Source organism: Staurois parvus, unplaced genomic scaffold, assembly GCF_062004578.1.
Source record: "Staurois parvus isolate SC_StPar_1 unplaced genomic scaffold, SC_StPar_1.0 ptg000004l, whole genome shotgun sequence".
In the NCBI taxonomy this organism is placed as follows: domain Eukaryota; kingdom Metazoa; phylum Chordata; class Amphibia; order Anura; family Ranidae; genus Staurois; species Staurois parvus.
Window position 1 is genome coordinate 3,528,033 of NW_028317800.1, and position 11,245 is coordinate 3,539,277.

Sequence of the window (11,245 nt, forward strand, 5' to 3'; positions counted from 1 at the left end):
TCTCTGCAGGGATAGAAGTAATCAAATGCCGGCCGTAGACGGGACGAATATCGGCCGATTTTTTTTTTTACTGTTGGTGGTAACGTTGGCCTATTGAACGACTGACTTGTTAAAAAACGGCCGGTTTTCGACCTATCTATGGCCTGCATTACGCCTGGTTAGTAATTGGATTGGTCAACGCCTGGGAATACCAGGTGCTGTAGGCTGTGAATTGCCTAGAAGTGTCTTTGATAGTACACCGAGTATGTAATCTCTTTTCACTGCTGTTGGCCAGGTTGAACTGCACAACTGTTAAATGGAGAAGAAGTTGCCTACGGCTACACCTCCCTGAATGCGCCCCAATCTGATTTGACCTCGGAAGCTATGCAGGGTTGGGCCTGGTTAATACTTGGATGGGTGCCTTTCTTGGATTACCAGGTGCTGTAGGCTTTTTCTTTTTTAATTATGAGGTGTACCCTTTTACAGTTGACAGAAAACAGGGTCTTCTTACCTGAATACACCAGTTTAGGAGTTTGTTTAGAGTTTATTAATCCCTGAATGCAACTATAATTTTTTACACACCGTGTAAGTATGTAATGTCTCTTCACTGTTGTTGGTCTGGTTGTATTGCACAACTGTACAATGGAGAAGATGGTGCCTACGGCCATACCACCCTGAATGCTGTCATGGAAATTTTGTATTACAGGTTGAACTTTAAATGTGTCATATATTAGTGTTATTCATATGTCTCTCGTGTGGCTTAATTAAAGCTCTGAAGGCTTCAATTAGGCCATGCGCATGTACAATGTATATATTACAGTACTCAGCTCGGTAATGGATGAGATGGCAGATCTGCGCTTATAGACTGGCGTGTATGCCACCACGGCATTCGATGCGAATGCCGCCGGCGGTAGGCCGCGGGCCTGTATCCACATATCAGCAGCATAGTACCACATGGACTTCGTATGGCCAGGCGCCGGGCAGTGCGAACTCTGTGTGTAGGCTCATGTATATCTTACAAGCCACTATCGACCTGAACTGTATCTGGATGGATGTGTTTTAATAAAGATCGTATCGGGCCCATTCAGATACAGACTGGCACTGTTTAATCTAAGGGATGCTTGTACAGAGAGTGAACATACTACTAGGAGCTGATAGCATGTAAAGGATGGGAAGCTTGCTCTCCACAGAGAGCTTATGGGGGAGGGGAGGACTGGTTTAACTGGTTTTCAGTATAGATAAGAGGAAATGCTACACTCCAAACAAGATGTACATTCTCATGTATGGACACCCCCTATACATTGTTCTGTGGGAGGGGATTGACCTGACCCCCCCCCCGTGTGGGGGGGCGTGTGCACGCTTTTAATAAAACAGGAGTTCGGGTTAGGGCCGGACAGAGTGAATTCCAACTCCAACCTGAGAGTGTCGTGTGATCATTCCTGGGTAACGGGAGCTCCATTTTTCCCCACATCTCAAAAGAGCTACTCACGGTAAGGAAAAATTTGTTGAAAACGAATTTCCAAGACATTTGGCAAGCCAGTGGATTCCAACACGAATTCTGCGATAGCTAACTGAGTACGAGGGGGGAATGAGCTATCATGAGCTAGCAATTAGTATGCCGGCACATTTCAGGTCTCTCTACCGTTAAGAGGATCGCTTTTTGCACGTTCGTGTGGCTAATTTCGCTCTCTGTTAGCTAACGTGAATTCCGCTTAGCAAGGACCTAGTTGTCCTAAAATTTTCATTTGTGGGTGAAAGACAAGGGTTTTTCTCTGCTAAGAACAGCAGAGGGGTGGGTTTGGTTGGCTAGATTTGGTCAAGTTTAAAAATCTTTCAACCAGTAGGTACTGTGGTAATTGCTTTACCTCCCTCCAGGTGAGGTAATTATTACAGTGCTGAAAGGTTTAGATTAATCGTTAACTGTTGTAAGACCTTTGTGTGCATATAGTCTGTGCAGTGTTTTGTCGGTAGTACTGCTCCCAGCAAGCATGCAGCAGTGGGTCTTTTCTGTTACATGCGCATGTTAGTGTGATATGTTGGTTTTTCCATGTCTGTTTTGTGATTGTGCCAAATTATGTTGTATGTGTACTGTATATTGTTGTGTAATTGTCCAGTGTATGTTTTGACCAAAAATCTGTTTTATGTAAGAGGTTAGATGCAATTTTGAGGCTAGTGTCACATGTGCTTCTTTGTTGGTGGCCATTTTCTTTACTACCACATGTGCTTCTTTGTTGGTGGCCATTTTGTTGACTGCTCCACATGTCCCTTTGTTTGGCAACCATTTTGTTGACTGCCATGTGGTTTCTCCTAAACATGTGGAACCAATGTAGCGCTACTCACTTAAATTAAAATAAACATGTGAACCAAAATACCTAATGAATAAATAAGAAATCTATATCGACTAATGTGAAATCATGCACATAAAGCATATATGTGATAAAACTTAAATAACTAAAGTGAACATAATCATATCATTAAAGACTATTACGTGCTCATTGTAAATGTGTGTATATATATATATATATATATATATACACATATACATAACACACATAACAACAATGTGTATTAACACATATATATAAACCCCATAAAGTGAAGAAAATCAAAACGTGCATATATGTGAACTCGGTACATGCACCTAAACATAAAAAATTAATATTGCCGTGTATATAAAGTCCAAACTTAAAGATGATCACACTCAGGTGAACACAAAACACTTGTGCTGATATTTGTGTATAAAAGTGAGTTGATAGTTGAACTCATCCGAACAACGGCTGAATCAGCCTCTCACCTTAAGGATTCGACCCTTGCAAGTCAAAGCGTTTGTTAGGATCCCTCTCACAGATCCTCCAGGTAAGTATCACTCCAAACAACTGCTCACATTGTATATGAATCTCCCCCCAGAGGTCCGCACTTCAACACTGGCTCCTTTCTCCAAATAGGATTAAATGCTACGCCAATCACTCATATGGAACATAAAACACAAGCTTCCATTGTGTAATATGTTTATTATCAAGTGTCACAAACAATAGAAAGCGCACTTACATTAAAAATAGTGGTAACAGTTCAGGGCTCCAATCCCACGCTTTTGGATCTAATCTGCATGGGTGTACAAGGGTATACACAGGTGTACCAAAATGGCCGCCACGCCGGAAATGCGTCACTACGTTGGGCCGACGCGTTGCGTCACAGTGTCATGTGACTTCCTCAGGTTTCTCCGCCATTTTGGTTTTTGATCACACGGGAACGCCGTTTTGCGAGTTTTCGCTTTGTTTCAATGATCTCTATGCAATGTGTATGCAGTTTTCTATATGCATTTGACCCATATTGTGTTTTTAATCCAAATTTTTACAGTTTAGGTTGTTTGGTTTTAGGTTTAAATTTGCGTATTGCCAGCCAATTTAAAGTGTGTTAAGCGAGTTTTCCCCTCACGTGTTCCACATTTAGTGAGCGCGGTGAAGTTTGGGTTTTTGCGTATAGATTTCTTGTATAGTGATTATGTTTTTCTTGTGTTTTTCTTGTTAAAAGTAGTTCCTTTTTGTAAAGCGGGGTTTGTTTTAAGCTGCTGCGTCGTGTGTTTCGCGTCCAGCAGACTTTTTGTGTAAACGGTTTTAGGCGGTTGCAGCGAAGATCACGTGTGTAGCGCGGATCGTTTAGCGGCGCTGGTAGGAGCGATTTTCGCATCGACAACCAGGGTTATTTTTGGCGCAGTTTTTCGGTTTACCTCTGTGTAATTGTTTTACTGCTAAACGTCCCGAGCTTTTCATAAGGCTCTACTTTGTCCTTTTTAACGGTTTTTCAGATTGAAAAGGGGTTTTTCTGTGTGTATTAGGAAAATTTTTTTCTTTACACGATTTTCTTAAAGGTCAGTTAGCAGGTTTCCGGGCAACCAGTGACCCATAAGTAACATCAAAGAACCCCTCTTTTTGTTTTGACTTGTGTTAGGTACTGTGTGCAGGGAGAGAAAAGCCACTTTCATCATTGTGCGGTGTGGCCTGCCAAACACAGTGGGTTATGAGAACCACATAAATTGCGCTGTGCGAGTGGGCAGTCCAGGGAAGTGTAACGCTTAGCATGGTTACCACAAACACTTCAGGTGGTCAGGATCACATAAATTGCGCTGTGGGAATGGGAGGTGTGCTCTCAGTCTGACCGCCACTTGATGCGTTTCGGGTGATTGATAAGAATCACATAAATTACGCTGTGCTGGGAAAGTGGTGGAATCAGGCCTCTCGGTAGGATCCCACCAAGTGCTCCAAGGGGTAAACAGGTACCCGGACGCGGGATATATACCAGTGACTAGTCACGATGGGCAGTAGTCAGTCCATGAAGAGAGAGGGGGAACCAGCCCTCTTCAGGGTGAGGACAGCTGATGAAGGTGAGTTTGGGGGGGAAGTCTACAGAACCCCTCAAAAGATGGAATAAATGGTCGAAGGGTACTAGATGGGAAATTCCCCGGGAAGGTACATTTGACGCATGGAGGTGGGAAAAAATCATCTCTGAATTTGAACCACGGATGCAGGCGTCAGAACTAGAGATCGCACAGCTATGGCTTCACAGGTCAATCCAATTAGGGAAGCAGGGCATACATTAACTGGTGTCTGTCCGGAAGAACCAGGTGATGTATACCTGGCCTCCAGTGGGAATAAAACAGGAGGATTCGGTGTCAGAGGTGGAGGAAGCTCTTTCAGGGCTGACTGTACTAAGGCAGGCAGGATCAGGGTCTGCTGGGGTTCCAGAACAACCAACAGTGGCTGAGATAAGTATAAATGCACCTGTCTCTTCTGCTAGTGACGTCACTCTTGACGTACCTTCCGTGTCTTCTGTATCTATGCCTCAGCCTCTACCTCTCCCTGCTTCACCCCAGCTCCTTCTGTTTCCAACTACGAAGTCTTCTCAACAACTGATTTGCAGACTATCTGCGAATCAAGGGGAATAGACACCCGGTTAAGAAACAGGGCGGATTGCATCAAAGCGCTACGAGCCACTGATCAGACCCCTGTCCCCCAGCTATACCCTGATCTGAGGGACCTCAAACCTGAACGTGCAGTAAGCGAGGTGGTTAATCTAAGCCCACCGATGAAGCCAGGCCGGACCGAGGCCTATCCAGTCAGGGTGCAGCAATTTGAAGGTCCTCCCAATGCACAGGGGGAGCGGACTTTAGGGGAATTGGCATGTCCCCTTCACCCCGGCAGAGATCCGCACTATGCTGGCTGAGCTCCTGGACTATCGGGTCAATCCGAGAGGATTTGCTCGAATGTTTGGACAAAACCAGTTCAGCTATGGTATGAGCGGGTCGGATTGTGCGCAGATCCTGCGGGCAAAGGTGGGCATGGAAGTGGCCAGTGCAGTGATTGCAGGGTGCTCTATAACCACTCATGAGGAGATGACTTCAGGGGGCAAAGAGTTTTGTGCACAGCTAAAGGCAAAGCTTCCAGAAATGTATGGTGCTACCTCTACTACGGACATGATGAAGCTCACCCAGGGTCCTAATGAGGAAAGCGCCTGCTTCTGGCGCCGTCTCAAGTAGACAGCACTGGATGCGTATCTGGAAGTTGGACCTGATGCTCCAACTGAAGGGGTAAAGGTGACCGCGATGCACATTCTGTTGCGGGCCAAATTTTTGGAAGGCATCAATATTAAAATTCGGGAAAGGCTGGTTCTGGCCCAACCCGAATATAATGAGATGTCTAACCCTGCTATCCTTTCCACTCTTGCGGCAATAGAGAGGGAAATGGATAGGAGAAAACAGGACAAGGCCAAAGTTCTTGTGTCCCAGACCCCACACGAAAAACCAAGGGATCTGGGTCACAGGAAGGATAGGCCCCCTCCCAGGTGCTTCCAGTGCCACCAAACGGGGCACATGAGGAGGAGCAGTCCCCAATTACCTAAAGGTCGGTGGCAGTTCATTCCTGATGAGTCCTCCGCCCCTGTCACCACCATGGTAAGTAACTCCTATGAATCCTCATAGGAAGTTGACAAATCGGTGTCGGCCCAGGTCCATCTTTTTCTTGAGTAATTAAAATATCCCCTCCCTTGCCTCATCGACACCAGTGCAGCCAGAACAGTCTTGCGAAAACAGGACATCCAAGGCAAGGTTACCCCTCTCAGGGGAAAACACACCGATGGTAGGTCTCACAGGTCAAACGGTATCTCTACAGTAAGAGTGCAAACACTGCAAGACCTAAAGAGACCCAAAAACCACCGTCAGAGGTAGCCCTCCTAATCCCTACTAAGCTCACTATCAAACGATGCACTATTCTTAACCCAGCTTCTCTTCTTCCTGTATTGGAAGACGAGAAGGGGGGGAGGACAGCAACGACAGTGCTAAATCTTGCAACTCGACTAACGATACTAACACCTCTTCTGCTAACATGTCTTCTTTTTCCACTACTAACCTCTCTTCCAAAGGACACGACTGCATTTCTTTGATGGAACTGGAGTCAGCGGCGATCAGCCCGGTGAAGGAAGCGCCACTACCGGAAGCGAAAAATCTTTTTGTCGATGGGTCCAGGTACTACACAGACAGTAAGCCACACACTGGTTGTGAAAAAGGGCTCTTTGAACGCACATATGTCAGCTCAGGAAGCTTAGCTGTGGGCACTGGCCAGGGCATGTGAGTTGCGTGGCCCGTTACGTGTGCCAACGCTAGTACCACGGCGAAGAAAATCCTGTCTGAGGTTGTGTGCCGCTGGGGTCTACCTGAAACCATCGAGTCCGATAGGGGGGTCACACTTCACTGGACAGATCTTTGCAGAGGTATGTAAACCAAGGGCTACACACCCCGTATCACCCCGAGAGTAGCGGTAAGGTTGAACGTCTCAACGGAATCCTTAAAAACGGGATCTCCAAAATCATGGCCGATACCCAAAAACCTTGGCCTGAGTGTCTCCCCATTGCCCTCCATTCCATCCGGAATGCCCCTCGGCAACCACATGGGCTGTCACCCTACGAGGTGTTGTTTGGGGGACCTCCCAAAACAGGGTTGTACTTTCCTCAACAGTTGTCGTCTTTGCATTCACAGCTTACAGGTTACGTGCAATCTCTGCAACGGGAGCTGCAGAAGATACACCATCGGGTTTGCGAATCGCTCCCGGATCCAAATGCAATAACGGGTGTTCTTTCTATTGAGCCAGGTGATTGGGTCGTCCTAAAGAAACATCAAAGAACCGGACTCGAGCCACGGTTCACCGGACCATACCAAGTCCAGCTGACAACACCTACCACACTCAAGTTCGAGGGACGAGACAACTGGGTGCACGCAAGCCACTGCAAGAAGCTTTTCAGCTACACCAGAGAATGAGGGGTGTCATTTTTCTTTTTGTTTGTATGTCTTACATGTGTGTGAACGGAGGAAAAGACGGCAGATACCCCAACCTTTTATTTAAAATGCAGCTGCGATTAGCCAGAACCGCCAACAAAACCAACTGTTGGGTATGCTCTAAGCCCCCACCCAGTCATCACATGTCAGCAATGGCCGCTGTTCATGCCCTATATGACATCCGTGTCGCCATGAAAAAGCAAGGGACCCCTGGTCAGCCCCCACGTAGACATTTGTCTGTAGAACTTAATGACACATTTTTAGCAGGTAACATCAGTTTCAGTACCAACATTAGCTCTAGCTCCTGTAGGGCCCTCGTCAGTCCACTATGGGTAACTGGGCAGCTAGGCAGCCCTCAGGTGTGCTTTAATATCAGCTTTGGCACAGGTAACAAGTTTGTTGGGACTACCACCTGTGAGGGAGGTATAACTGTCAATCTGACTAACCAGACTTCCCTTCTGAGTAACCACACTGACCGACCAGACCACGTTTGTTGGAAGGATGGATGTGATGTGCAGACTGAGGGAGCAATCCCCCAGTCTGTGCAACTGTTGCTCAGTGCCAGAGGCCGAACGAAGAACTCCTCCTGCTCTGCTCTGACAGGTCCGTACTATTTTCTGTGTGGTTCGGCAGCCTATAGAACATTTCCCCAGAACGCGAAAGGTTCGTGTGCCCTCATATAGCTAGTCCCCGCATCCTATGTAGTGATGGATCATGAAGAGTTGATGGTCCACAAGAAGGTAGGGATGGCAGGGAGAGTTTGCAGGGAGCTGTTCTCTGAGGGCGACCAGGCATGGGCTTGGTTCCCCTCATGGACAGGTTGGGGAATAGAATTTATGAAGCGCCTGAACAATTTTTCTGTCATCGTGGATAGTATGTTTAACGTGACCGTAGAGGCTGTCAGAGAAATTGCCCAAGAACAACGGCAGATGGGAATTTTAGTGCTTCAGGAGAAGATGGCCCTTGATTACCTTTTAGCTGCCAAAGGGGGGTTCTGTGAGTTCATCGGAGAGGATTGTTGTGCTTGGATAGAAGACACCGATGTCAAGGTCCAGGCCCATATGGACAAAGTTGGTGAACTATAGGGAAAAGCTATAGCTAGTGAGGGTTGGAATCCGTTCAAGGGTTTGGGAGGATTGGGAGATTTCCTGTTCTCCATCGGATCTTGGTTGAAGGAATTGGGAGTGTATGTCCTGATACTTCTCTTTTTTCTTTGCCTTTTGTATGCCGCGGTGAGAAGTTCCTGTTGCCTCATCAACCGTGTAAGCCAAGCTCGGGCAGACGACCACATCTCCATGCCTGCTCCTGGGATCCCACTCCAACCACTGATCAGAGGAAGACCTCACCAACCAGCCACCTTCTCTGCAGGTTACGTCCTGGCTTCCCTCTAAATTTATCTCCCTGAAGACCATGTTCTCCAAGACCTCCAAGCAAGCTTCAAGCCTCATCGTTGTCTGTGTCTGCGTTTTGGAAAACCGTCTGGGTCGAGACCAGCCTTGTAAGGCCCTGTCTGCAGGGGCAATTTGAGAATCTGCTGCTGGATCTCCCCGGACCACCGTGGGATCACAAGCCTTTTTTATACCACAAGTCTGTTTGTGGTTTTTGCAAGAGCCTTCCTGTAGTGAAGGTTCCAACGCTCTTGAGGATCATTGCTTCAATCAAGCCTGTTTGCGTTTAGTCTGCGTCGGGTCTTGTTGTTTCAGGTACCCCGTGGAGCTTTATTCTCAGGGACAACTACAGGAACTCTGGTCTAAGACCAACTCTTTAAGGTTTTGAGACTACACCCATCAAGCTGAAGAAGATCAAGAAGGGACACGAGAAGAATATGATAAAACAGGAGGGAATGTCATGGAAATTTTGTATTACAGGTTGAACTTTAAATGTGTCATATATTAGTGTTATTCATATGTCTCTTGTGTGGCTTAATTAAAGCTCTGAAGACTGCAATTAGGCCACGCGCATGTACAATGTATATATTACAGTACTCAGCTCGGTAATGGATGAGATGGCAGATCTGCGCTTATAGACTGGCGTGTATGCCACCACGGCATTTCGATGCGAATGCCGCCGGTGGTAGGCCGCGGGCCTGTATCCACATATCAGCATAGTACCACATGGACTTTGTATGGCCAGGCGCCGGGCAGTGCGAACTCCACGTGTAGGCTCATGTATATCTTACAAGCCACTACCGACCTGAACTGTATCTGGATGGATGTGTTTTAATAAAGATCGTATCAGGCCCATTCAGATACAGACTGGCACTGTTTAATCTAAGGGATGCTTGTACAGAGAGTGAACATACTACTAGGAGCTGATAACATGTAAAGGATGGGAAGCTTGCTCTCCACAGAGGGGAGGGGAGGACTGGTTTAACTGGTTTTCAGTATAGATAAGAGGAAATGCTACACTCCAAACAAGATGTACATTCTCATGTATGGACACCCCCTATACGTTGTTCTGTGGGAGGGGATTGACCTGACCCCCCCCCCCCCCCCGTGTGGGGGGGCGTGTGTGTGCTTTTAATAAAACAGGAGTCCAGGGTTAGGGCCGGACAAAGAGTGAATTCCAACTCCAACCTGAGAGTGTCGTGTGATCATTCCTGGGTAACAGGAGCTCCATTTTTCCCCACATCTCAAAAGAGCTACTCACGGTAAGGAAAAATTCATTGAAAACGAATTTCCAAGACCATGATCTCAAAAGCTGAGCAGGGTTAGGCCTGGTTAGTACTTGGATTGGTCATAAAAACGGATTTCATCATAATTGCCTAGAAGTTTTTATGATAGTACACCGAGCAGTTATGTGATTCCACAATGTCTCTTCACTGCTGTTGGTCAGGTTGAACTGCACAACTGTGAAATGGAGAAGATGGTGCCTATGGCCACACCACCCTGATTGCTCCTGATCTCATCTGATCTCAAAAGCTGAGCAGGGTTAGGCCTGGTTAGTACTTGGATTGGTCAACGCCTGGAAATACCAGATGCTGTAGGCTTCTTTTCTTAGATTATAATGAAGGTGTACCCTCTTACAGAGGACCGACAACTGGCCCTTCTTTCCTGAAAGCACCAGTTTAGGATTTTAAGAGAAGTATGTAATGTCTTTTCACTGCTGTTGGTCTGGTTGTATTGCACAACTGTGAAATGGAGAAGATGGTGCCTATGGCCACACCACCCTTAATGCTCTTGATCTCATCTGATCTCAAAAGCTGAGCAAGATTAGGCCTGGTTAGTACTTGGATTGGTCAATGCCTGAAAATACCAGGTGCTGTAGGCTTCTTTTCTTAGATTATAATGAAGGTGTACCCTCTTACAGAGGACCAACAACTGGGCCTTCTTTTCTGAAAGCACCAGTTTATGATATTTTTAAGAGTAGTTTAAGGCATGGATACAAATGCCCCTTTTTTAATGTATGGTAAATGTTAGATGTTTATAATACAGCTAAATGTGTGACGGACATAAAAAAGGGATTTCATCATAATTGCCTAGGAGTTTTTGTGATAGTACACTGAGCAGTTATGTAATTCCACTATGTCTCTTCACTGCTGTTGGTCAGGTTGAACTGCACAACTGTGAAATGGAGAAGAAAGTGCCTACGGCCACACCACCCTGAATGCGCCCGATCTGATTTGACCTCAGAAGCTATGCATGGTTGTGCCTGGTTAATACTTGGATGGGTTGCCTTCCTTGGATTAGCAGGTACTGTAGGCTTTTTCTTTTTTAATTATGAAGGTGTACCCTGTACTATAGTGTATGATATATACAGTTCAAAATAATAGCAGTCAGACATCACTATCCTGATCAATCACTGTTTTTGGTAGAAATTATATTTCTACATGGCAAATAATTTACTAGCAGGTGTAGTAGAGTAATAGAAATCCAACAGACCCAACAGTCATGACATGCATGCTGCTGATTCTGTGTAATTGAATCACTAATTGAAAGGGGC

At 46.1% G+C, this 11,245-nt stretch overlaps 1 pseudogene; it reads left to right on the forward strand.

Moving 5' to 3' along the window:
* The first annotated feature begins 10,173 nt into the window (after window positions 1–10,173).
* Window positions 10,174–10,292, forward strand: LOC149474665 (5S ribosomal RNA; annotated as a pseudogene).
* Window positions 10,293–11,245: the final 953 nt, after the last annotated feature.